The sequence below is a fragment of the Budorcas taxicolor genome, chromosome 14 (genome assembly GCF_023091745.1).
Source record: "Budorcas taxicolor isolate Tak-1 chromosome 14, Takin1.1, whole genome shotgun sequence".
Lineage (NCBI taxonomy): Eukaryota > Metazoa > Chordata > Mammalia > Artiodactyla > Bovidae > Budorcas > Budorcas taxicolor.
The window spans coordinates 45363310-45389379 of NC_068923.1; the positions used below are offsets into that span (position 1 = coordinate 45363310).

General features: G+C 39.3%; 1 protein-coding gene across 1 annotated transcript in view; it reads left to right on the forward strand.

Annotated features, from left to right (window-relative positions):
- PREX2 (phosphatidylinositol-3,4,5-trisphosphate dependent Rac exchange factor 2) overlaps nucleotides 1–26070 on the forward strand; it is a 296906-nt gene that overhangs the window by 40310 nt on the left and 230526 nt on the right. The window lies entirely within an intron of this gene.

A 26070-nucleotide genomic window follows, 5' to 3' on the forward strand; every position in this document is an offset into this window, starting at 1 on the left:
AATATTCAGGATTGATTTCCTTTGGGATTGACTAGTATGATCTCCTTGCAGTCCAAGGGACTCTCAAGAGTCTTCTCCAATACCACAGTTCGAAAACATCATTTCTTCAATGCTCACCCTTCTTTATGGTCCAGTTCTCACATCTGTACATGACTGTGTCAAGTAGGTGATGATAACTGGCACGTTGGAGAGTCTGTATCCTATCCAGAGGGCAGAGAAGCCAGCTCCAGTGTTGCTAAGAGTGGGTGTGGCTCCCATGTTCCCAGAATGCCTGCCTTTCCAGAATAAGCTGGAAGTATGGATTTTTATCTGAGTTTTCCAAATTTTGAAAACACGGAGCCAGCAAATCAACTGGGTGTGGACCGGACTTCCAGGCAACCATGTTGTGACCTCTGCCTGGGGACCTGACTGCCTACTGCTACGTTATGTGGTCTGCCTGCCCTGTAGGCATCTGGATTTGTGACCCTTGGTTTGGGGAAAGGAGAGCAAAATTAATAAATGAAACAGATATGGGAGAAAAGATAAGAAAAGAAAGTTAATATTTGATTAAAAAGATTGATGCTGAAATAAGTGGAACGTGTCTCAGTTTACATTTAAATGTAAGTGGCATTTTAATTTAGTGACTTGGAAGGACATTAGAGAATCTTAGAATATTATCTCCCTAAATTAAATAGCTATCTATTAAATTTTATTTAAGAATGATTTTTAAATGTGTTTTTAAAACTTTTAAATGTTGAATATTCTAAGAATTAAAAATTTCTAGATCCAGTTAAATATTAGACTACTGAAATTTAAAAAAAATTTTTCTCAATATGAAATTAGTTGAACGAATAGTGTTTTATTACTTTGCCACTCTGGATACATTCCTATAGTTTGATAAGTATTTGAACTTTTTAACCAAGTTAGCACAGAGCTTAGACTTTATTAGCAATGTCTTAATAATATTGCTCTATATTGCATGCAAGTCTATTAATGATTTGATCATTTTAAAGTAGCAAACTTATGACTTTACCATAGCAATTTGAAACTGTCTTAGTATTAGGTAAAAATAGCTAATTTGTCTTTTTAAAAATTACTTAATGTGGCATTGATATTGCTAAATTCAATCACCTTCTGAAGATTCAAAATTATTACCCCTAAGGCTATGGGTGGGGCTTCTCTGGTGGCTCAGATGGTAAAGAATCTACTTGCAATGCAGGAGACGAGGCTTCGTTCCCTGGGTTGGGAAGATCCCCTGGAGAATACCCACTCCAGTCTTCTTGCTTGGAGAATTCCATGGGCTGAGGAGCCTGGTGGGCTACAGTCCATGAATTAGCAAATAGTCAGACATGACTAAGTGACTAACACATACACACACACACACACACACACACGCACACAAAGCTCTGGAAGTACCCTAAATAGGCATTCAAAATAACCTACATAGGGACACACTTTAAGAAATACCACATTCCTTAAACAGTTATCTCCATATTTTTCTAAATGTGTAACTTGCATACCCAAAATGCAGACATGTTTGCAAAATGAATATTTTCTGCCAGATGAAGCAGTAATTTCTGGGTTTGAAAGCTCCCTGAGTTGCTCACCTGTAGAAGTGTGAACCTCTGCACTGAATCTGAGCGTGGTAGAGCTGCTGGGTGGGGCTGGTGCTGCCTGTGCTGTGATCTGCACTCCCTGGTGGCTCAGTGGTAAAGAATCCTCCTGCAATGCAGGAGCCACAGGAGATGCGGGTTTGATCCCTGGGCCTGGAAGATCCCCTAGAGAATGGCATGGCAAACTGCTCCAGTATTGTTGTCTGGAGAATCCCATGGACAGAGGAACCTGGTGGGCTACAGTCTGTGGGGTCACAAAGAGTTGGACACAACTGAAGTGACTTTGCACGCATGCACATACTGTGCATCAGTGGTTCTCAAGCCTGTCTGTGCATTACAATCACCTGGGAAGCTTTTCTGATAGATCCAGATCCACCCCTAACAGATCTGATTTACTTAGATTGGGGTAAGGCCTTGGCAGTTAAAAAAAAAAAAATTCCCTCAGATGGTTATAATGTGTAGCCAGGGATGTGAACTGTCCCCCATCTGGGGAATGTTTAGAAACAAGATGTGTAACAGCTTTGGTGAGCAAACTGTGGAAGATAGTGGAGGACAGAGGAGCCTGGCCTGCTGTAGTCCATGGGGTTGCAAAGAGTCGGACACAACTTAGCGACTGAACAACAGCAATAAAGTCTGACTTGAGTTCGTATGCTTAACCTTCATACCAAAGTGTTCAAGTAGAACACTCATGGGGTGAGACAGGGAACAAAAATGAGCAAAGCTGCTGGAGGGTAAACATTAGGGAGTGGTGAGGACTGGGGCACACATAGGGGCGCCAACACTCATCTCTAGACAATTGCTGCCAGGCAGATACGTGGCCCCAGATGAGTCGAACATCTGATTTTTTAAGAGGTAATCTAAAAATCTTTAATTTTTAACATGAATCTTTCTCAACTTTTAAACATAGCAAGCCTCGATTACAAATTATACTATCTACACTGTTTTTTATTTTTGCTTAAGGAAAGCACTGGTCAAGGGTAGATGTATTGAAAAGGTAGTACAAACAATTCATCAAGCTCTTTGAAATGGGAGCATATAGATGCTTTTGATGAGAGATTGCTCTTTCCCATAGACAGGGCCCATATTAACCTACACTAGCTCTTTGTCTTCAGAGAAGGCAATGGCACCCCACTCCAGTACTCTTGCCTGGCAAATCCCATGGACTGAGGAGCCTGGAAGGCTGCAGTCCATGGGGTCGCTGAGGGTTGGACACAACTGAGCGACTTCACTTTCACTTTTCACTTTCATGCATTGGAGAAGGAAATGGCAACCCACTCCAGTGTTCTTGCCTGGAGAATCCCAGGGACGGGGAAGCCTGGTGGGCTGCCATCTACGTGGTCGCACAGAGTCGGACACGACTGAAGTGACTTAGCAGCAGCAGCTCTTTGTCTTACTTTCTCCAGAACTGGTACAGACTCATCTTCTGTGAGGCCAAAGCTAAGCTCTGTGTGCAGGAATGTCACAGTGGTCTGAAGGTTAAATCAAGGACATCTACTAATTTGTTTGCCATCTCTGGGTTCAGTACGGATGAGGATATGGTGATGACATTGCTTAAAATCTGATTTGATCAGATATTGAGCCTTTAAAAAAAAACATTTGAGACTGGTTAATGATAACCAATTTTTAAAGACAGATTTATCCTTTAATGTTCTAATATAGCATAGAGTGGCTTAGGCATTCTTAAGAACAGAGCAGTATTTTGCAAGAAACATCATTGTTTATGTCATTACAGCCATAGGACCTGAATGTTAGCACTTTGGTTTAGAAGCAAAGCTTATTTTCTATAACCTCTGGTGGCTCAGATGGTAGCGTCCGCCTGCAGTGCCGGAGACCCAGGTTTGATCCCTGGGTTGGGAAGATCCCCTAGTGAAGGAAATGGCAACCCACTGCAGTGTTCTTGCCTGGAGAATCCCACTGACCCCTGGCAGGCTACAGTGCATGGGGTGGCAGAGAGCCAGACACGGCTGGGCCACTGCACTTCTACAGCCACAGTTCAGATTCCGTTAGTTTGGGTTCATCTGAATATAACAGGAACTGCTTCTGTTAGAGGAACCAAACAGTTCCTTCAGAGAATATAGGGAGTCATGACTGGTACCTTAGAAAAAGAGGGGCAATATAATTAGTTATTTTTAAGGAAGAACTTCAGTTGAACACATTTCAATTGGAAGTTCTGAGGTTATGAAAAATTGCAGTGTTTACCTTAAAAAATAATATCTGAAGATTGTGAACTGTTTATTTCAGAAATTGAAGAACTTGAAACTATCCTTGGCTTATGTTTGTAAACAGATTTCAAAATGTTTTATATTTTTGAATGGTGAGAAAATATTATTAAACATAATTTTAAAATTATTTCTAGATTTATAACTATTTATGGATGGATATTTGATCATCTAAGAGGTCTGTGTGTTTTAAATACAGTTGCTCAAATTAATGCTTTGCTTTGGGTATATTTTCTGACCATATAGCACATTTTATTAGACTGCATCCCTCCTCAATATAACACCATCCATTTAATCAGGTAATTGAGGATGAGATGTCTAGTTTGTAGTTATAATTCTAGTTTCTTAGTATATTTTACAACTACTTCTTGAAATTTTGGAATATTACTGCATTTCAATAGCTATTTATTGAGCATTTTCTATAGTGCTAATCACCATGGAGATGGCCAAATATAAGATTAAATGCCCAATAAATATTTTGTCCAATAAATTACATTGGCCATTTAATTAAGAAAAATATAGATCATAGGATTGGAGGAAATCTTTATGGACAAAGTGGGCGTTAATCTATGTCCTGAAGGATGGATTGAGTTTATACAGGTATGTAGACACAGGTCTCATCATTAATAACACTGATGAGTAAAGAAAGGCGTGATTGAAGTCACAGGATGACTTTAGGAAGATAATTGGCTGAGAGATAAATTAAAAAGGAATGATTAAGTTCTGTAGAAATGATGCATGATAGTTATATGTAACTTTAAACTGATTATTGCTTCTTTGCTGTCAGCCAGTCATGGGTGATTTCATTGGTTCAAGTACACGTCTAAAGCAAGCCAGACCAACCATGTTTTCTTCTGTTCCAAGGTGTGGACACTCTTACCGTCTCAGAAATGTGTTGCACTGGTCGTCACTGGGTGGGCTGGCTGGCCTGAGACTAGAAAAAGCCTGAATTAGCCCAACCCAGAAATCGTCTCGTTGGGATAGACTCTATAACAAAAATTCAGCTATTGGAGTTGTCTTAATGCTGTTACTCAGTGTATTATTGTAAGCTTTGTGGTGGAGAAGGGAGGAGACTTTTTTACTTTACAGCCTTTTGATGTCAACTAACTGGTTGTTAAAAACCTGGTATGAAATAGCTTCCTGTCATTGAAGATGATAATAAAGATGATTATGAATTATTTTCACATAATCATATATTAAGAAATTGTTGGAAATTTTGAATTCAAAAAAGAACACTGATGAAAAGAAAAAGTTACACCAGACAGATTTAGTATGCCTTTGTTTAGCATCTATTATGTGTAAGATCTTGCATTAAATTCTATGGGAGAATCAGAAACAGATTTCATCCTAGTCTTCAAGAATTTTCTCAGTAAGTAGCTTTGCTGACTAAACCATGGGGTCCAGGGAATGATTTAGCCCATCGTTGTGATCTTGAGTATGTGCCAGTCAGTGTAACTTTTAATCCAGGTATTAAAAGCAAGAACTATGCCTGGAGTTAGATCTGGAAGACATTTTATGCTAAAAAGTTCTGTAACGTTTAAACATAATTTGCTATGTGTATAATTCTACCCTAAAGTTGCTTTTTAAACATTTTGAGTGGGAAGAATTCTCTTAATCTTCATCCTTTCTTCTCCCATTCTCTCCCTTCCACAGTTTTCTCTTCCCACCTTTTCTTTTCTTTTAGACTAATTATTGGTGTATTGTTTACATCCATTGCACTCTATACACAATGTTGCATAATAAATGTTTTATGGACAATGCAAATTATAAATTTTAGAGGTATTTTAAAGCCACACAATAGAATTTACATGACTTTTCATGGTTAAATTCTTTATGATTACTAAAGGCCTTTTGATTATTGGTTTTGATTTTTTATCTTCACTGATCTATATCACAAACAGAATATGATATAAACTCTTGGTTTGAAGATAACTGATGATTGGCAGTTTAGCTTATTTTTAGAGTATCATTTGTAGTCCTAAATAACACTAGGTATATGTACTTAAGTAATATTGCAACTTGAAAATAGTTGTCTTTATGTAACAGACTAAATTAGTTTGTTTCTACTGTTTCATTATCCAAGATACCACACCATGTTGAATTAATTTTTTTTCTTGAGAAAACTCTATTTATATAGAGAAAACTTTCAAATTGTCAGCATGAGTGAAAACTTTTATTAGGTGATAGGTAAGTATTTACTTCATCAGCTATAACTTAAAGTACATCTTAATGGATAATATTTATGAAAAAATTGTTGTGGTCATTTGTGTTTATAGCACATAGTGAGAACACAGTTTGTTTGTATATTCACTTCTTGATAGACAGTTATGTTGTTTCCAGTTTTAAATATGAATAAAGCGGCCATGAATGTTTGAATATGAATTGTTGGGCTGACATAATGTTTCCATTTTAGAGGGTTAAATTTCATGTAGTGGGATTGTTGGGTCATCCAAAAAATATATGTTTAACTCTATAAGAAACTTTTTCAGAGTGGCTGTGCTTACTCGTTTGCATACTCATGAGGAAGGCATGAACCTTTCAGCTTCATGTCCTTGCAGCATTTGGGATTGTCAGATTGTCAGTCTTTTTACTTTTAGTTCATAGTATATTTAGTTAGTGGTATCTTATTCTCATTTTAAGTTTCATTTTCCTGATATTAAATGATCTGAAGTACCTTTTCTTATGCTGTTGACATTTTCATATCTTTTCTTGTGTTCACGTTTTTACCCATTAAGAAAGAACTGAGTAGGGTTTCTGTTTTTATTATTGGTTTGATGGTATTTTTAATATATTCTACTCAAGTGTCTTATGCCAGGTATATGTATTACAGAATTTTTTTCCTACTCGGTAGCTTGACTATTAATTTCATTAATTAATGGTGTTTTGATGGGCACAAGAGCTTTTAATCATGAAAAATTGGAATGGGTAGCCTATCCCTTCTCTGGCAGATCTTCCTGACCTAGGAATCAAACCGGGGTCTCCTGCATTGCCAGCGGATTCTTTACCAACTATCAGGGAAGTTATCAGAATTATATAATTCTTTACCAACTATCAGGAAGAGCTATCAGCGAAGCTTAATATAATTAGTACTACATTTTTTTTTTTTTTGGTCCTAAGACATTTGGTGATTCTAAGATGATGATGTGTTTTTCTGTTTTTTTTTTTCTGCAAGTTCTATGTTTCTTATACATTTAGGTCTGTGATAAAACTATGATTAACGTTTATGTAAAAAATGAATTGAGATTTAAAAATTTTTTTCCAAGTGGATATACAGTTCTTCTGGAAACATCTGTTAAATGACATTTCTTTCTCCATTGAATCCAGTTGTCATATTAGTGAAAAATCGATTAAACTTTGTATTTGAGGTTATGTTTCTACTCTCTATTCTGTTCCATAGATTTATTTGTCTATCCTATGCCCATGGTGCCTTATCTTAATTGTATTAACTTTAGAGTCCATCTTGAAATCAGGGAATATACGTTTTTTACCTGTTTTTTTTTTTCAAGATTATTTTGGCCGTTCCAACTCTTTTGCATTTCCATATGAAAATTTAGAAATAGCCTGTCAATTTCTTCCAAAGAATCTAGTGATATTTTGATTGAGCCTGTGATAAATCTATGATCAACTTGAGGAGAACTGATATCTTGAAAGTATTGAAACTTCTAGTCCATGAACATAGTATAGATCTTTCACTTCTTTCCTTAGATTATAACTAATTTTCTGATTATATGCTGCTATTGTAAATGACATTATTATTTTGAGCTTTTTGTTGATGGTATTTTTAAAAGTTTTACCTTCTCTGTGTTTGTTCACTACTGGCTCCCAATGTTCTGAACATGGAAGCAGGATGTATTCTCCTGTGGGGCTTGATTGAAGCACTGATAAGGATCAGAGATCTTTTCACAGTTTGCAACCTGGTTGCCCGCTCCCAAATAACACGTTGTGTTCCTGGGGAGTTTTCTTAATACCTCAGTGCCACACCTGGCTTTCCGCATCTCAGGAGTTCTCTTTTCCTCTTGCTGCCCTGAGCCCAGCATTCAGAGAGCTGCTCTTAAGTGGGCATCAGGGCCATGGAGTGATTCTTCTCAGTCCTCTCCAGTCGTCAGCTTTTGGTGGGTCCCTGCCTTGCACTGTGTGCCCCATTGGGGACCTTTCTCAGATTTCTTGCTCTGGCTTCCAAGATTCAGCACACGAGCCTTCCACACACTTCATCTTTTGGTGATGGCTTACGGGAAAGAGTTGGCTTATGAGTGTGAATTTGGCTCGTGTCTGGGACTTCTTTAAAAGTTTAGCTGATTTCTCTGTACTCTGATCTATAGCAGATTCCTATTCCTTCTAATGCTCCTCCAGTAGACATCTTTTCATGCTTATTGGAACTTCTCACTATCTGGAAGTCATTTCATTTTGATTTTTTTTGCATCATCAGCTCTCTGAAAAATTATGATTTTATAGCTTATCTACCTTGTTCTGCTTGTTAGGGTGGAAGCAGTGGTCTCTTGCAACTGTATATATCCCAACTAAAACACAGAGTTCTGCACAAAGTTTTAAAAATAGTCACTTAAGATGCATGGGGAAGACACACATCATCTTAATATGATTGACTCAATGGCTCTTCATCTTAGTAGAAGTGTTCAAATGCATTTTATAATATATGAACTTATTGGTGATAGGTCAGCTTATTGATAATATGTTCATAATGTATGAACACAGGAAATTCAGATAATATTCTTAGATCTTTACATTGTCTATATCCATTCTATTTATTTTTTAATGGATATTTTTGGGAGCAGCATTTCCTAAAAATGTACTGCAAAATGTGTGTGGCAATTTTGAATTTTGGGGAATTTGGAAAATTTTAAAGGATTTGGAAAATTGTAGAATAGGATCACCGATTCAAGAGACTTGAGTTTGCACAAACTCTGGGAGATAGTGAAGGACAGGGAAGCCTGGCATAGTGCAACCCATGGGGTCGCAAAGAGTCAAATATGAGTTAGCAACTGAACAACGATAACAAAATGTCATGAATGCATTTAAAATCATATTGCTTATTTCATGGTGGAACACAGTTTGTTAAACTACTATTTTGAGAAAGTGGTAAATGTTATAGTTTGATAACTGGTTACATGTAGTCATCTGACTGTTTCAAGTTAGGAATTTTAGATCTCTGATAGTTTAGGGAAAAAGGACTAGTTGAGGAACTCACATTGTACCAAGAAGAGCAAAGGTCAGTTTTCATTCCAGTTCCAGAGAAACGCAATGCCAAAGAATGCTCAAGCTACCACACAATTGCACTCAAAGGTGATGACATCCCATGCCAGTACTCTTGCCTGGAAAATCCCATGGACGGAGGAGCCTGGTAGGCTGCAGTCCATGGGGTTGCTAAGAGACATGACTGAGCAACTTCACTTTCACTTTTCACTTTCAAGCATTGGAGAAGGAAATGGCAACCCACTCCAGTGTTCATGCGTGGAGAATCCCAGGGATGGGGGAGCCTGGTGGGCAGCTGTCTATGGGGTCGCACAGAATTGGACATGACTGAAGAGACTTAGCAGCAGCAGTAGCAAACGCTAGTAAAGTAATGCTCAAAATTCTCCAAGCCAGGCTTCTAGAGTACGTGAACCATGAACTTCAGATGTTCAAGCTGGATTTAGAAAAGGCAGAGGAACCAGAGATCAAATTGCCAACATCTCTTGGATCATTGAAACAGCAAGAGTTCCAGAAAAATATCTACTTCTGCTTATTGACTATGCCAAAGGTGTTGACTGTGTGGACCACAACAAACTGTGGAAAATTCTTCAAGAGATGGGAATACCAGACCACCTGACCTGCCTCTTGAGAAACCTGTATGCAGGTCAGAAAGCAACAGTTAAAACTGGACATGGAACAACAGACTGGTTCCAAATCGGGAAAGGAGTACGTCAAGGCTGTATATTGTCATCCTGCTTATTTAACTTATATGCAGAGTACATCATGCGAAATGGCAGGCTGAATGAAGCACAAGCTGGAATCAAGATTGCTAGGAGAAATATCAATAACCTCAGGTACACAGATGACCCCATTCTTATGGCAGAAAGCGAAGAAGAACTAAAGAGTCTCTTGATGAAAGTGAAAGAGGAGAGTGAAAACCTTTGCTTAAAACTCAACATCCAGAAAACTAAGATCATGGCATCTGGTCCCATCACTTCATGGAAAATAGATGGGGAAACAGTGGAAACAGTGGCAGACTTTATTTTGGGGGGCTCCAAAATCACTGCAGATGGTGACTATACCCAGGAAATTAAAATATGCTTACTCCTTGGAAGAAAAGTTAAGACCAACCTCAACAGCATATTAAAAAGCAGAGACATTTCTTTGCCAATGAAGGTGTGTCTAGTCAAAGCTATGGTTTTTCCAATAGTCATGTATGTATGTGAGAGTTGGACTATAAAGAAAGCTGAGCACTGAAGAATTGATGCCTTTGAACTGTGGTATTGGAGAAGACTCTTGAGCGTCCATTGGACTGCAAGGAGATCCAGTCTATCCTAAAGGAAATCAGTCCTGAATATTCATTGGAAGGACTGATGCTGAAGCTGAAACTCCAATAATTTGGCCACCTGATTCAAAGAACTGACATTTGAAAAGCCCCTGATGCTGGGAAAGATTGAAGGCAAGAGGAGAAGGAGACGACAGAGGATGAGATGGTTGGATGGCATCACTGACTCTGGGAGTTGGTGATGGACAGGTAGGCCTAGTGTGCTGCAGTCCATGGGGTCACAAAGAATTGGGCATGACTGAGTGACTGAACTGAACTGAAGAACAGCTAGCTCTCTGGAGAGTGGGTGGTTAATTATTATCATTATCAACTACATCAGTCAGCTTCAAAGGAGATTTTTATGCCACTTATAATTCATTAGTATTTTAGTCTTAAAAGATTCCTGAAGACTCTTTCGAGGAGGTTGGGATTTATCCTAACTACATCCTAAACCCTTATAAGCCCCTATATTCCTCTAAGTAGTAGTTTCTTAATACACTAGTTTCTGATTAAAGCAAGATGACCCTATAAGTATCTAAATTCCCCAAATGGCACAAGATCATTCAAATGGGATACTTCTCCTAGGAGAAACCAGTGAGCAGTATGTCACCAGGAAGGTCTTAGCCTGCCCCTTGAAACAGCTGGAACTTGTTAACTGAAAATAGGTACTCATTGCATTGTGTTCTTTAATGTGGTCTCCTTAACTTACTTGCTGTAATTAGGATAAGAAGAAAGAATTCTGGAGAATTTTCTCCTTTAAGCAATATTCTGTTACAGAAATATCAGGTTGCTCAAATTCTGTGATTTTTATTCAATTAGGGAATAATCCAGTACAATCAAAGTTAAGTAGCTTTGAACAGAAGAGACTTAATCAATTTCTTTGCTAAAAGATATGAAAACAGTGACATCCTTTCCAAGGCAGGCATAGAACTTTTGGAAATAAAATTTAGAAACTGAGTACATTTTGATTTTCTTTCAGACTCCACATGAGGTCTCCTGACCTGACTGTTGTCACCTACCTGTGGGGAAGTGTGAGTCTAGCCATCCAGTGAGCTGAGTGCAGTGGGGACTGAATCCTTGATTGCATAGCTGTTCAACCTTGGAGAAGTTACTCAGACTTTGGGACTCAGTTTCTCCAATGCTGAAATGGAGCCAAGATTATACCCAACTCTACAGGATTAGTGAAGCATTAATGAGATAATTTGCATAGGGCTTCCCATCTAGCATGTGCGTGCTCAGTCATGTTGGACTTTTTGTGACCCCATGGACTGTAGCCCACAAGGCTCCTCTGTCCATAGAATTTTTCAGGCAAAAATATTGGATTGGGTTGCCATTTTTTCTTCCATAGGACTTCACATCACACTGAAAATAAAATGCCAAGTCCTCCCTGTGACTCCCACATTCTTCATGGTCCATTTCAACCACTCTATTCTTTGAGCCCACACGCCGCAGCTCCATCTGCATCAGCTGTTGCTTTGGCCTACATTCTTCCCAGATAATTCTATGCTTCCTTTTTTCAGCTCCTTATGGTCTCTCCTCAAATGACACCTCTCCAGAGGATTCTTTCCTGGGTCTTAGGTCCTTATTCTTCCCATTAGACAATTTTACTTTTCTTTATTGTACTCACCACCATCTGAAATTACGTTCTGTATTTGGTGGTTTGTCTTGACAGATCTAGTCCCTGGAGTGCATGCTCCTCCAGGGAAGGGAATTGGCCTTGTTCTCCTTATCTACTCCTTATCTACTTAGTAGGTAGCACAGAGCTTGGTGCTGGGTGGATATACTGTGCTTATCACATCCTAACGAGGGTATTGTTCCTTTTTGTCTAGAAACAAGAGGTAAAATTGTCCAGATCCTTCAGAACATATGCATCCCAATGGACTGTCCACTCCCAGTAGATTTTTAGGATACATTGCTGAAAATGAAATTTTGAAAGGCAGTTCCTGCCATTATTCATTGATCAAAGTATCAAAGAATACTTTATACAGCAAGTCCCCTATATACAAACGAGTTCTGTTCTGAGAGCACATTCCTAAGTCCAATTTGTTCGTAAGTCCAACAAAGTTAGCCTCAGTACCTAAGTAACTCTTGCCTGAAAATCCCATGGAAGGAGAAGCCTGGTGGGCTGCAGTCCATGGGGTCGCTAAGAGTCGGACGCAACTTAGCGACTTCACTTTCACTTTTCACTTCCATGCATTGGAGAAGGAAATGGCAACCCACTCCAGTGTTTTTGCCTTGAGAATCCCAGGGACAGGGGAGCCTGGTGGGCTTCCGTCTATGGGGTTGCACAGAGTCGGACATGACTGAGGCGACTTAGCAGCAGTAGCAACAGCAGCAGGTTTATAATATGTTTTATACAAATAATACATAACAAACTCAAGAATAAGGAAAACAGTTTTAATCTTAGAGTACAGTACCTTGGAAAGTAGTCCAGTACAACAGCTGAGCCAGAGGTTCTGGCATCGAGTGAAAAGGAAAGGAGAGTTACTGACTGGAGGAGGGAGAAGAGGTGGCAGATGGTAGAGCTGCAGGATCTTCAGCCATAGGAGATGGAAGGCAAGCTGCAATTTCACTCATGCCTGACGCTGATGAAACGCACATTCGCATCTTTGAAAGTTCACAGCTTGAAGGTTCGTAAGTAGGGAAGTAGTTCATGGGGAGGAAGCATTTCATTTGAGGCTTGCTTGTCCTTTAAGCCTTGTGTTCTTTTCCTCCCTAGTGCCCCTGAAGTAGTTCTGACCAAAGAGGATGCCTGCCTATCCCCAGAGGCAGGGTCTCCAATTAGTTTTTCTGTCCCAAATCAAGTATCCTAGGTTGAGCCAGAATACAATTTCCCCAGGTCAATAATCCGTCTCAGCAGTGGACATCTAGACTAGAAAATTAAATTTGACCTCACTTTCTGTTTTTTATCCCAGTTTTGTTTCAGGTCTGGAGCCTGACACTAAAGTCCACTGCATTTGGAAGAGGTCATGACAGCAGTAGTTATTCTCTGTTAAATGCCAGTCTCCTTCCTTTATACCCTTCCTCACTCCATTTCAAGCAGCATCTCTCAGGGTCACTTTTGGACCAGTGACTGTGCGCCATATACTCCCATGTCCTTGGAGGCTTCACTAATGCCTGAAGTCTTACTTGCTGAGGTGCTTACCTCTTCCACAAATACTCCCAACATTGGGCTTCTTTCAGATTAGGTGTCAGTTTATCATTCAGTTTATCCTTTACATGTTATTTGAACTTTCAGGTTCCAAGCTCTACAAATAATTGCTCTAAACCATGTTAGTTATCCACAGCCTGCTTTGGAATAGTTTCATTTCCGTTGTCAAAAGGCTACTTCTTGAGGACCTAAGATGATTTAAGTCATCTGAGACAGAGAAACTATTGATATTAGCAGATATTTATCATTTTGCAGTAGTTGAGCTAATCTTCTGCATCTTTGTGGGTATATAATAGAAATCTCAGTGGTAAAGAATCCACCTGCCAAGCAGGAGACGCAAGAGATGTCCGTCTGATCCCTCAGTCAGGAAGATTCCCTGGAGAAGGAAATGGCAACCCACTCCAGTATTCTTGCCTGGAAGATTCCATGGACAAAGGCGCCTGTCAGGCTACAGTCCATGGGGTGGCAAAGAGTTGGACAGGACTTAGCAACTAAGCCGCAACTGCAGCAACAAAACTCAAAGATAAAGTTTGAACAGACATTATCTTTTTCTTTGTTGTTTTTTATGTCCCAGATCAGAGAAAGATGCCTAAAATATTTTTTTAGTTATTATATTCTTCTTTTTGTCTTGGAAGTAAAGTTTTCTTTACCTCCACCCTATGTGCCTCATGAATATTCAGTTGTTGCCAGAGCTGTAAACCAATAACTATGGAAATGAATTTATGATAATATTTTTCTGTTCCCATTTTCCTCATTAAGTATGTAGGAGTATTTATATTTCACATTTTGTTTTCTTCTTAGTTTTGGAAATATAATGGGATTATTGATAATAAATGTTACCCCAGGTTTTACAGTTGAGTTTATTTTACTCCTGTTTCTTGAATGTTTTAAGTAAATGCTTTCAGAAGTTTGCCTTCTTGCACATTAATATAATTTTTATAAAGAAAATTATGAATAAAATTATGAATGGCTTAAAAATTATTTTAAAATATTTTACATATTTATATATATACAATACCTGTTTCTCTTATTAATGCATTGATTAAAAATGCTTCTTCCTAAAGATCTTACTTCAGAGATTAAATAAGCTGTTATTAAGAAAATATTAATACTATGGCTGATTCATGTTGATGTTTGACAGAAACCAGCACAATACTTTAAAGCAATTATCCTGCAATTAAAAATAAATAAGTTTAAAACAAACAAAAAGAAGAAAAAATATTAATAGGATCTAGCAAGTGTCTTTGGTGATAGAAAACAAAATAGAAAAATAGTAATAATGGCAAACAGTTATGTATTGGTCATTGATGTGCCAGTTGCTTTACATATATTAATTTATTTGATCTTCACAATAAGTCTGGAAGAGTAGATGCCATATTACCCTCTTTTTACAAATATGAAGGCAGCCTCTGGAGGGTAAAGGTACTTGTGAGATGTCATGCATCTAGTCATTAACAGAGTTGGGATTTTAACCCAGGCAGACTGGCTCCAGAATTCGAGCTCTTATTTTCTCTTATATTTTGGCAAAGTCTGTAAACCGGACTGTGCATTGTCCCCACACGTGTGCATTCTTTCTCCATTGATTTAAAGTACCGTCTGTACTTTAAACATGGAATTTCCTCCTACTTGTGGTGTTTTGTAGATTCTATTCTGTTCTGTTCTATTTATCTATATTATCCCGACACCAACCATTTTCATTGCTATACATTAATTCCTCTTAGGAATAGAGTTGAAGTAAAGGGAAAAAAGGAAAGGAAACAAAACCACAGAGTAGTGAATTTTCTGTAAATATTGGGGCATGAGAAAAGGAGAGAAGGGGAAATGATACCTGAGGAGTGTGATAGGACATTGGAAGAAAAGTCAGATGTGTTTTCAGGAAAAGAGCAGGCAATTTTAGGGGTCAGTCTTAAAGAAAAGGTAAAGTAGATATACAAATTTCTCAATAAAAATATTCTTTGAAGCAACTATTTATCATGAAGAGAATTAAAAAATTTTTTTTTCTGCCTCCTGGGGTTGCACAGTGAACTGGATCCAAGTGTGAGAAAAAAGAGGGGGATGGGCACCAGGCAGAGACGGAGCTTCACGTTGGGAACCTCATTCATTTCTTTGGGTTGTTTTCCAGCATTAAATACATTTCCTCCCCCCACTGCTTACATTTCCTTTTCATGAGAATTGAATTCTCTATTAACGACTTAAACAGGAATAGTGTTCTGCACTTTAAATTCGGGAAATGACCAGTTTCCTGTGCCAGAGAAAAATGTGTGCTTGAGAATATTATCTATATAATGTGCTTTGTACTTCCCGCTTAGCCTTTGCTTTCATTGTGTTGTGTGTTTTGAGTTATCTGATAGCGATGTAAATTCCTGAGCAGCACATTGTGAAGTATTGTATTGGAGCCACAATAGTCTACTGGCATCTATGAATAAATATTTGCTTAATAATAAAAATAAGGCATTTTAACAGACATCTTATTAAGGAAAAACTTCCCAAGTATGTTCATGTGCCTTTTAGAAATCGGTTTTGTCTCGTGTTGATCACCAGCTGACACCATGAAGCAGGCTTTTACCTGAAATGCCACCTCAAATTATTGGATACTCGAAATGTCTTTATATTTGTTATAAATCTGTATGTATTGAAAGGCTCATTATTTTCATCTGACTTTAAGCTCTCTCACAAATAGTGAAGTGAAGTGAAGTGAAAGTTGCTCAGTCGTGTCCGAGTCTTTGCGATCCCATGGATTATATAGTCCATTGAATTCTTTAGGCCAGAATACTGGAGTAGGTAGTCTTTCCGTTATCCAGGGGATCTTCCCAAACCAGGGATCGAACCCAGGTCATTGCAGGCGGATTCTTTACCAACTGAGCCACCAGGGAAGCCCAGGAATACTGGAATGGGTAGCCTATTCCTTCTCCAGTGGAACTTCCCAACCCAGGAATCGAACTGGGGTCTCTTGCATTGCAGGTGGATTCTTTACCAGCTGAGCTACCAGGGAAGCCCATTTATGACTTATGAATTATGAAGGAATAGATTTAATTTAAATTTTGCAACCTAGCCTAATATATTATCTTTATCTTTGTTTAATACTTCTCTTGGTGCTATAAAGGGTAAATCACATCTAGAAGGCAATGTCAGGAATATAAGTCTTCTTTTCTATATCTGACTTTTCTTTCTTTAGAGTATAGCCGATTAACAATGTTGTTATAATTTCAGGTGGACAGAAAAGGTACTCAGCCATACATGTACATGTATCCATTCTCCCCTAAACTTTGCTCCTGTACAGGCTGCCACATAACATTGAGTAGAGTTCCCTGTGCTGTACAATAGGACCTTGTTGTGTACCTGATTTTTCTGAAGGTATTTTCAGATTGCCTGACAGCTTACTTCTTCAGTCTTTGTGATTCTTGTCTGCACCCAGATGGAGTAGCAGCTCCTGGAAGTCAAAGCTGTGTTCTAGCCATGTTTTCATACATTGTTCAATTTTTATGAACACTGTTCTAAGTCCTCTCAAGGATTATGGGGATCAGCTCTAGTCTATGTTAACACCTTATAGTTTAAACTTTTTTTAGTATAAATTTATTTATTTTAATTGGAGGCTAATTACTTTACAATATTGTATGGGTTTTGCCATACGTCGACATGAATCCGCCACAGGTGTACCTGTGTTCCCCATCCTGAGCCCCCCTTAATCTTGAATTGATTTTTTTCTACCTTCTACTGTTTGTTAATCTTTAAATTCCTGGAATGTTTGGAAAATGTGAATAGAGAGATTGACATGAACCACATTTGAGGGCCAACCTGAGTAGAAAAGATCCAGTATAATTTGACAGTATGGAATATGTGTGTATATATATGTGTCTCTCTATATATATTTATATATATATAATTTCCATGTATATATATATATATATAAAATTCCCCCTGACAAGTGTCCTGAGTTATTTATTTTAGAGTCAAGGAATTCTTCCCAAGTTAATGTTAGTTGGATTGGTTCACTGTTAATAGAGGAGCAGAGAGGGCTGGTAGGGGCATTATCCTATGACCCCGTGGACTGTAGCCTACCAGGCTCCTCCGTCCATGGGATTCTCCAGGCAAGAGTACTGGAGTGGGTTGCCGTTTCCTTCTTCAGGAGATCTTCCCAACCCAGGGATCAAACCCGGGTCTCCCTCATTGCAGACAGACGCTTTAGTTCTGTTCTCTCTGGTATTACTTAAAACACTAGTAGAAGAACAATACAAATGAAATTATCCCACAAAACAGAAATAGACATAGAAAATAAGCTTATGGTTACCAAAAGGGGAAGGGGTAGGAGGGATAAATTAGGAATTTGGGATTAACAGGCACATATTGCTACATATAAAATAGATAAACAAGGACCTACTGCATAGCACAGGAACTATATTCAATATCTTGTGATAACCTCTAGTGGAAAAGAATCTGAAATATAAAACTAATATATGTGTATGTATAACTGAATCACTTTGCTATATACCTGAATAATTGTAAATCAATTATGCATGCACGTTCAGTAGCTTAAATCCTGTCTGACTCTTTGCGACCCCATAGACAATACCCTGCCCAGGCTACTCTGTCCATGGGATTCTCTAGGCAAGGATACTGGAGTGGGTTGCCATGCCCTCCTCCAGGGGATCTTCCCGACCCAGGGATCGAACCCACGTGTCTTATGTCTCCTGCATTGGCAGGAGGTCTTTACCACTGGCGCCACCAGGGAAGCCCAAGTCAATTATACTTCAATAAAAAACAAACTGAAAGCAAAAACATGGTAAAAGTAAGAGAATGTGGCTGTTGTAGTGTTCATAGCAGAAATGCTGGCTAAGAAGTATTTGGTCCTAATTATGCACTAGCACAGTGCCGAGTGCCTGCAAAAATGACCTGTGAATTCTCATCTCCCTGGAAGATAGATATTATTATTAATCTGATTTATTGAGTGAGGCTTAGAAACTGAGACTTAGAGTCTTTGGCTTCATAAACGCTAACCTTAGGGCTGAATTCTACCCCTGGGAGACATCTGTATAGGTGTGTGGGTAGCTGTTTGTCGGTGTGTGGGGGTGGGATAGGAGGGTAAATTTTTCAGGGTTTCAAAGCAGCTGGCTATAAATGTTCTTACTGTCATTTAGTTGCTAAGTCAAGTCCCCCCTCTTTTGTAACCCCATGTACTAGAGCCTACCAGCCTCCTCTGTCCATGGATTTCCAGGATAAGAATATTGGAGTGGGTTGCCATTTCCTTCTCTTGTGGATCTTCCCTACCCAGGGATCTTTACCACTGAGCCACCTAGAAAGCACTGGGTGTTTCTTAATCTTATTTACTTTATTTAGCTGATTTCCCCTTAAAATGTGGTATATCCCTGACTATTCCGGAGACATCAATCACCCCAAACAATACAAGGAACACAAGATCATGATAAATAAGTGGTACTGAGAGTGTCTAAGCCAAGAAGCGTTTATTGCCAAAAAAAGGTCACTGTATTAAAAATAATTTAATAGTTTAAAATAAAGGAATTAGAGGTTTTTTTAGTCTTTGAAAAACCCAGCTGTAGACATGGTTTGCAGAATTGTAGAAAATATCACTTCAGAGAATTAGCGTCTAACTTGATTGTGAATTCTTTGGAAAACTAGGTGTTAAGTAAATAGGCACCAGTTTTCTCAGTTTTTTTTATTTAAGGATTTTAGAGCTCTCTTATCCTGGTTCATTTTCAGTCAAATACTTTAAGATCAAATGCTATTTTAAAACTTAGAACTCTGAAATGATGAATATTAAAAAATTTATCAGCGGGAGAAGGTGAGGGTGGGGTGGTTTGAGAGAATAGCATTGAAACATGTACATTACCATTTGTAAAACAGACTAACCAGTGCAAGTTGCATGCGTGAAGCAGGGCGCCAAAGCCCCTGCTCTGCAACAATGCAGAGGAAGGGGGTGGGGAGGGAGGAGGGAAGGGGTTCCGGACGGGGAGGAACACATGTATACCTGAGGCCAATTCATGATGAAGTATGGCAAAAATCACCACAATTTTTTAAAGTAATTATTCTCCAATTAAAATAAAGAAATTAATTAAAAAATAAAATTTAAAAAAGAAGTTAACTGTAACTAATCAAAAATATTTATTGAATTTCCTTAATTTAAAAATTAAAAATTCAAGTGCATGAGTAAGCATATTAATTATAGATTTTCTGGAAACATACAGCAACAACAAACTTTAATTACAAACTACTAAAAGTCATGTATTATTTATGTGGATCTTATGGCAAAGATACTAACATTATGTGATATTTTTTGAAGTAAATGTGCAGACATTTATTCTGCTAAAAACCAAAAAATATCAGATCCAAAAGGGCTGTAGCAAAGCCTCAAGATCATCGACTGGAAACTGAAATGGCTATGGAGATTTCTAAGTCACAAATGTGAGTGAAATGGATTTTTGTGTAAAAAGGTAACAACGTTGGGTTTTCCAGGGGTACTAGTGGTAAAGAAACCGCCTGACAATGCAGGAGTTGTAAGAGATATGAGTTCAAACCATGGGTCAGAAAGATCCCCTGGAGGAGGGCAAGGTGACTCACTATAGGGCCTGGAGAATCCCATTTTCAGAGGAACCTGGTGGGCTACAGTCCATGGGGTCACAAAGAGTCGGACGGGACTGAAGGGACTTAGCACACAGCAGGGGTAGAAAGAGTAGTGGTGACTGAAGCAAATGAAACTTGTGGCTGCCTTTGTTCCAGCCCATTGCAACCATTCAGGAATGTGAACCCTATGTTGATTTTTCTTTTGTGTTTGAAGAGAGACTGTAGTTACTTTTATGTGAATGCTCTTATTTTTTTTAAATGTTATCTCTTATTTTTTTTAAATGTTATCGGTTGAATCAATGTTTTAGTCACTCTGTGCTGTGTTTAAAATACCTCTACTATAAGAAAATATCTCTGTTGCTCTCAACCTTTGCTGTAGACCAAGTCCTTTTCTTAGGTCAGTGGAAGTTAAATATTCAAGAAAGATACCTTCAGTATACCTACTTTTACAGAGCTGTGAAATGAGATGATTGGAATGAAAATCCAAAAAAAGATAAGAAAAAGTTAAACAGTAACTTAAAAGACACTTGAGAAAAGATTGCATTTTAGTTTTTACTCTAACTACCTCAACAAATTTCCAAAATTTTCACTTTTAAATAATCTTATATATGACTGTAGTTGTGTTGAGAACAGTTCTCATTTCTTTTTCATCTGCTGTCCTTTTGACTTTCCAGCCATTTAGCTATTAAACATCTTTAAAAATCATGTGTCTTGTGTGTAGTTAGTGCACTGATCACCTGCTGACAAAGATAAATTCTTCCTCTGAAAACTCCTGAGGATCACAGTTCATCATGCTGCCTTTTGGGGTGCTGAAGGCAAATAGAAGACACCAAATAATGTTTTAATTATACTTAAATCCTAGGAAAGTTTCAGCCAAAGCAGTTTAAAAGATCTAGAGAATATGATGAAAAATTAACTTTCCTTAGGCTCTCAGATAATGGTGATGTTCACTTTGAATTCATAGTTGTTCTGAAAGAGAGTAAAACATTGTTTGATTGGGAAATTGAGCAGGTTTTAAGAGGTCCTCAGTACCTGTTGCTGCTGCTGCTAAGTCGCTTCAGTCGTGTCTGACTCTGTACGACCCCATAGATGGCAGCCCACCAGGCTCCCCCGCCCCTGGGACTCTCCAGGCAAGAACACTGGAGTGGGTTGCCATTTCCTTCTCCAATGCATGAAAGTGAAAAGTCAAAGTGAAGTTGCTCAGTCGTGTCCGACTCTTCGCGACCCCATGGACTGCAGCCTACCAGGCTCCTCCGTCCATGGGATTTTCCAGGCAAGAGCACTGGAGTGGGGTGCCATTGCCTTCTATGACACAACAAATCCTTTTGTGTCTGAATCATAAGAAAACAACATTCAAAAGGCTTTCACTAGGAGTCATGATACACTATTTAGGTACCATTGTTATTTCTTTAGGCACTTGAGTAAATCCAGGTGTGACATATAAAACATATATATATATATATATTTGATGGTTTGTAGAGTGCTAGGTTCCCCCGAGCCTGGGGGGCTGTCGTCTCTGGGGTTGCACAGAGTTGGACAGGACTGAGGCAACTTAGCAGCAGCAGCAGCAGAGTGCTAGGTGGGCTTCCCAGGTGGCGCTAGTGGTAAAGTATCTGCCTGCTAAGGCAAGAATACACAGAAGAACTGTACAAAAAAGATCTTCACAACCCGGATAATCACGATGGTGTGATCACTCATTTAGAGCCAGACATCCTGGAGTGTGAAGTCAAGTGGGCCTTAGAAAGCATCACTACGAACAAAGCTAGTGGAGGTGATGGAATTCCAGTTGACCTATTTCAAATACTGAAAGATGATGCTGTGAAAGTGCTGCACTCAATATGCCAACAAATTTGGACAACTCAGCAGTGGCCACAGGACTGGAAAAGGTCAGTTTTCATTCCAATCCCAAAGAAAGGCAATGCCAAAGAATGCTCAAACTACCGCACAATTGCACTCATCTCACATGCTAGTAAAGTAATGCTCAAAATTCTCCAAGCCAGGCTTTAGCAATACCTGAACCGTGAACTTCCAGATGTTCAAGCTTGTTTTAGAAAAGGCTGAGGAACCAGAGATCAAATTGCCAACATCTGCTGGATCATGGAAAAAGCAAGAGAATTCCAGAAAAACATCTATTTCTGCTTTATTGACTATGCCAAAGCCTTTGACTCTGTGGATCACAATAAACTGTGGAAAATTCTTCAAGAGATGGGAATACCAGACCACCTGACCTGCTTCTTGAGAAATCTGTATGCAGGTCAGGAAGCAACAGTTAGAACTGGACATGGAACAACAGACTGGCTCCAAATAGGAAAAGGAGTACGTCAAGGCTGTATATTGTCACCCTGCTTATTTAACTTCTATGCAGAGTACATCATAAGAAACGCTGGACTGGAAGAAACACAAGCTGGAATCAAGATTGCCGGGAGAAATATCAATAACCTCAGATATGCAGATGATACCACCCTTATGGCAGAAAGTGAAGAGGAACTAAAAAGCCTCTTGATGAAAGTGAAAGAGGAGAGCGAAAAAGTTGGCTTAAAGCTCAACATTCAGAAAAGGAAGATCATGGCATCTGGTCCCATCACTTCATGGCAAATAGATGGGGAAACAGTGGAAACAGTGTCAGACTTTATTTTTCTGGGCTCCAAAATCACAGCAGATGGTGATTGCAGCCATGAAATTAAAAGACACTTACTCCTTGGAAGAAATGTTATGACCAACCTAGATAGCATATTGAAAAGCAGAGACATTACTTTGCCGACTAAGGTCCATCTAGTCAAGGCTATGGTTTTTCCAATAGTCATGTATGGATGTGAGAGTTGGACTGTGAAGAAGGCTGAGCGCCAAAGAATTGATGCTTTTGAACTGTGGTGTTGGAGGACTCTTGAGAGTCCCTTGGACTGCAAGGAGATCCAACCAGTCCATTCTGAAGGAGATTAGCCCTGGGATTTCTTTGGAAGGAATGATACTAAAGCTGAAACTCCAGTACTTTGGCCACCTTATGCGAAGAGTTGACTCATTGGAAAAGACTTTGATGCTGGGAGGGATTGGGGGCAGGAGGAGAAGGGGACGACAGAGGATGAGATGGCTGGATAGCATCACTGACTCGATGGATGTGGGTCTGAGTGAACTCTGGGAGATGGTGATGGACAGGGAGGCCTGGCGTGCTGCGATTCATGGGGTTGCAAAGAGTTGGACACGACTGAGTGACTGAACTGAACCGAATGCAGGAGACTCAAGAGATGCTGGTTCAATCCCTGGGTCAGGAAGATTCCCTGGAGGAGGGCATGGCAACCCACTCCAGTATTCTTGCTTGGAGAATGCCATTGACAGAGAAGTCTGCTGGGCTACAGTCCATGGGATTGCAAAGAGTCAGACACAATTGAGTGACTTAGCATACACAGTGGCTGTACCATTTTGCTTTCCCACCAGCACTGAATGAGAATTCCTGATTGCTCCACATTCTCACCAGCCTTTGATGTTGTCAGTATTTTGGATTTTGCCCTTCCTAATTAATGTGTAGAGGTATCTTGTTTTGATTTTCAGTTGCCAAATAACATAAGATTTGATCAACTTTTCATATCCTTGTCTGTCACCTACATATCTGCTTTGATGAGGTGTCTGTTCAGTACTTTTGCCCATTTTAAATAGGCTATTCATTTTTTGTCGAGTCTTAAGAGTTCTTTGTATATGTTGAGTAGCAGTCTTTTATCATAAAATGGTAAGAGGAGACATCCTTTGTTGTTTCTGATCTCAGTGGGAAAGCTTCTTGTTCCTTCTTTTAACAATTTAATCTTCTCTATCTATTGTAGTGCCTTCCTGCTCAGTCCAGTCTAACTCTTTGAGACCCCTTGGACTGTAGCCCACCTGGCAGCTCTGTCCTTGGAGTTTTCCAGGCAAGAATACTGAATTTCCTTCTCCAGGAGATCTTCCCAACTCAGGGATTAAACCCAAGTCTCTTTTGTCTCCTGCATTGGCAGGAGGATTCTTTACCACTGAGCCACCTGGGAAGCCCCTTTATTGTGGTATAGTTGACTTAAAATATTACATTAGTTTCAGGTGTACAACATAATGATTCAGAATTTTTATATATTACACACCATCCAAAGTTATCATAAGAAATTGATTATCCCCATGCTGTACATTATGTCCCTGTGACTTCTTTAGTTCCTTTTAATCCTCTTCACCTGTCTTGACTTTTCCCCACTCCCCTCCCCTCTGTATCTGTGAGTCCTTTTCTATTTTATTTGCTTGCTTTTAGAGAAAGCTTCTAGTTTCTCACCCTTATGTATAATACTGGCTGTAAGTGTTTAAATACAAACTGTGGAAAATACTTCAAGAGGTGGGAAAACCAGACCACCTTACCTGCCTCCTGAGAAATCTGTATGCAGGTGAGGAAGCAACAAGTTAGACTGGACATGGAACAGCAGACTGGTTCCAAATAGGAAAAGAAGTATGTCAAGGCTGTATATTGTCACCCTGCTTATTTAACTGCTATGCAGAGTACATCATGCAAAATGCCAGGCTGAATGAAGCACAAGCTGGAATCAAGATTGCTGGGAGAAATATCAATAACCTCAGATATGCAGATGACACCACCCTTATGGCAGAAAGCAAAGAATAACTAAAGAGCCTCTTGATGAAAGGGAAAGAGGAGAGTGAAAAAGTTTGCTTGAAACTCAACATTCAGAAAACTAAGATCATGGGATCCGGTCCCATCAGTTCGTTTCAGTCGCTCAGTCGTGTCCAACTCTTTGCGACCCCATGAGCTGCAGCATGCCAGGCCTCTCTGTCCAACACCAACTCCCAGAGCCTACCCAAACTCATGTCCATTGAGTTGATGATGCCATCCAATGATCTCATCCTTTGTCGTCCCCTTCTCCTCCTGCCTTCAATCTTTCCCAGCATCAGGGTATTTTGAAATGAGTCAGCTCTTCGCACCAGGTGGCCAAAGTATTGGAGTTTCAGCTTCAACATCAGGCCTTCCAATGAACACCCAGGTCTGATCTCTTTTAGGATGGACTGGTTGGATTTCCTTGCTGTCCAAGGGACTCTCAAGAGTCTTCTCCAACACCACAGTTCAAAAGCATCTCTTCTTCTGCACTCAGCTTTCTTTATAGTCCAACTCTCACATCCATACATGGCGAATAGATAGGGAAACAGTGGAAACAGTGGCTGACTTAATTTTTTTGAGCTCCCAAATCACCACAGATGGTGATTGCAGGCATGAAATTAAAAGATGCTTACTCCCTGGAAGAAAAGCTATGACCAACCTAGACAGCATATTAAAAAGCAGAGACATTACTTTGCTAGATCTGTCTAGTCAAAGCTATGGTTTTTCCAGTAGTCATGTATGGATATGAGAGTTGGACTGTGAAGAAAGCTGAGCACCGAAGAATTGATGCTTTTGAACTGTGGTGTTGGAGAAGACTCTTGAGAGTCCCTTGGACTGCAAGGAGATGCAACCAGTCCATTCTAAAGGAGATCAGTCCTGGGTGTTCTTTGGAAGGAATGATGCTAAAGCTGAAACTCCAATACTTTGGCCACCTGATGCGAAGAACTGACTCATTGGAAAAGACCCTGATGCTGGGAAGGATTGAAGGTGGGAGAGAAGGGGACGACAGAGGATCAGATGGTTGGATGACATCATCAACTCGATGGACACGAGTTTGAGCAAGCTGTGGGAGCTGGTGATAGATGGGGAGGCCTGATATGCTGCAGTCCATGGGGTTGCAGAGTCAGACATAACTGATCAACTGAACTGAACTGAAGGTTTTGAAAGACTTTTTATAATGTGGAGGACATTCTCCTTTATTCTTAGTTTGCCAAGAGCATTTTTCGTAAATGGCTGTTAGATTTTGTCAGCCGCATCTTATGCATCTATTGATAGGATTATGTGTTTTTTCTTCTTATACTATTGATGGCTTACATTAATTGATTTTCGAATGTTGAACCAACTTTGCATACCTGGAATACTCCCATTTTCCAATGGTTTATAGTTTTTGCTTATACACTTTGGAT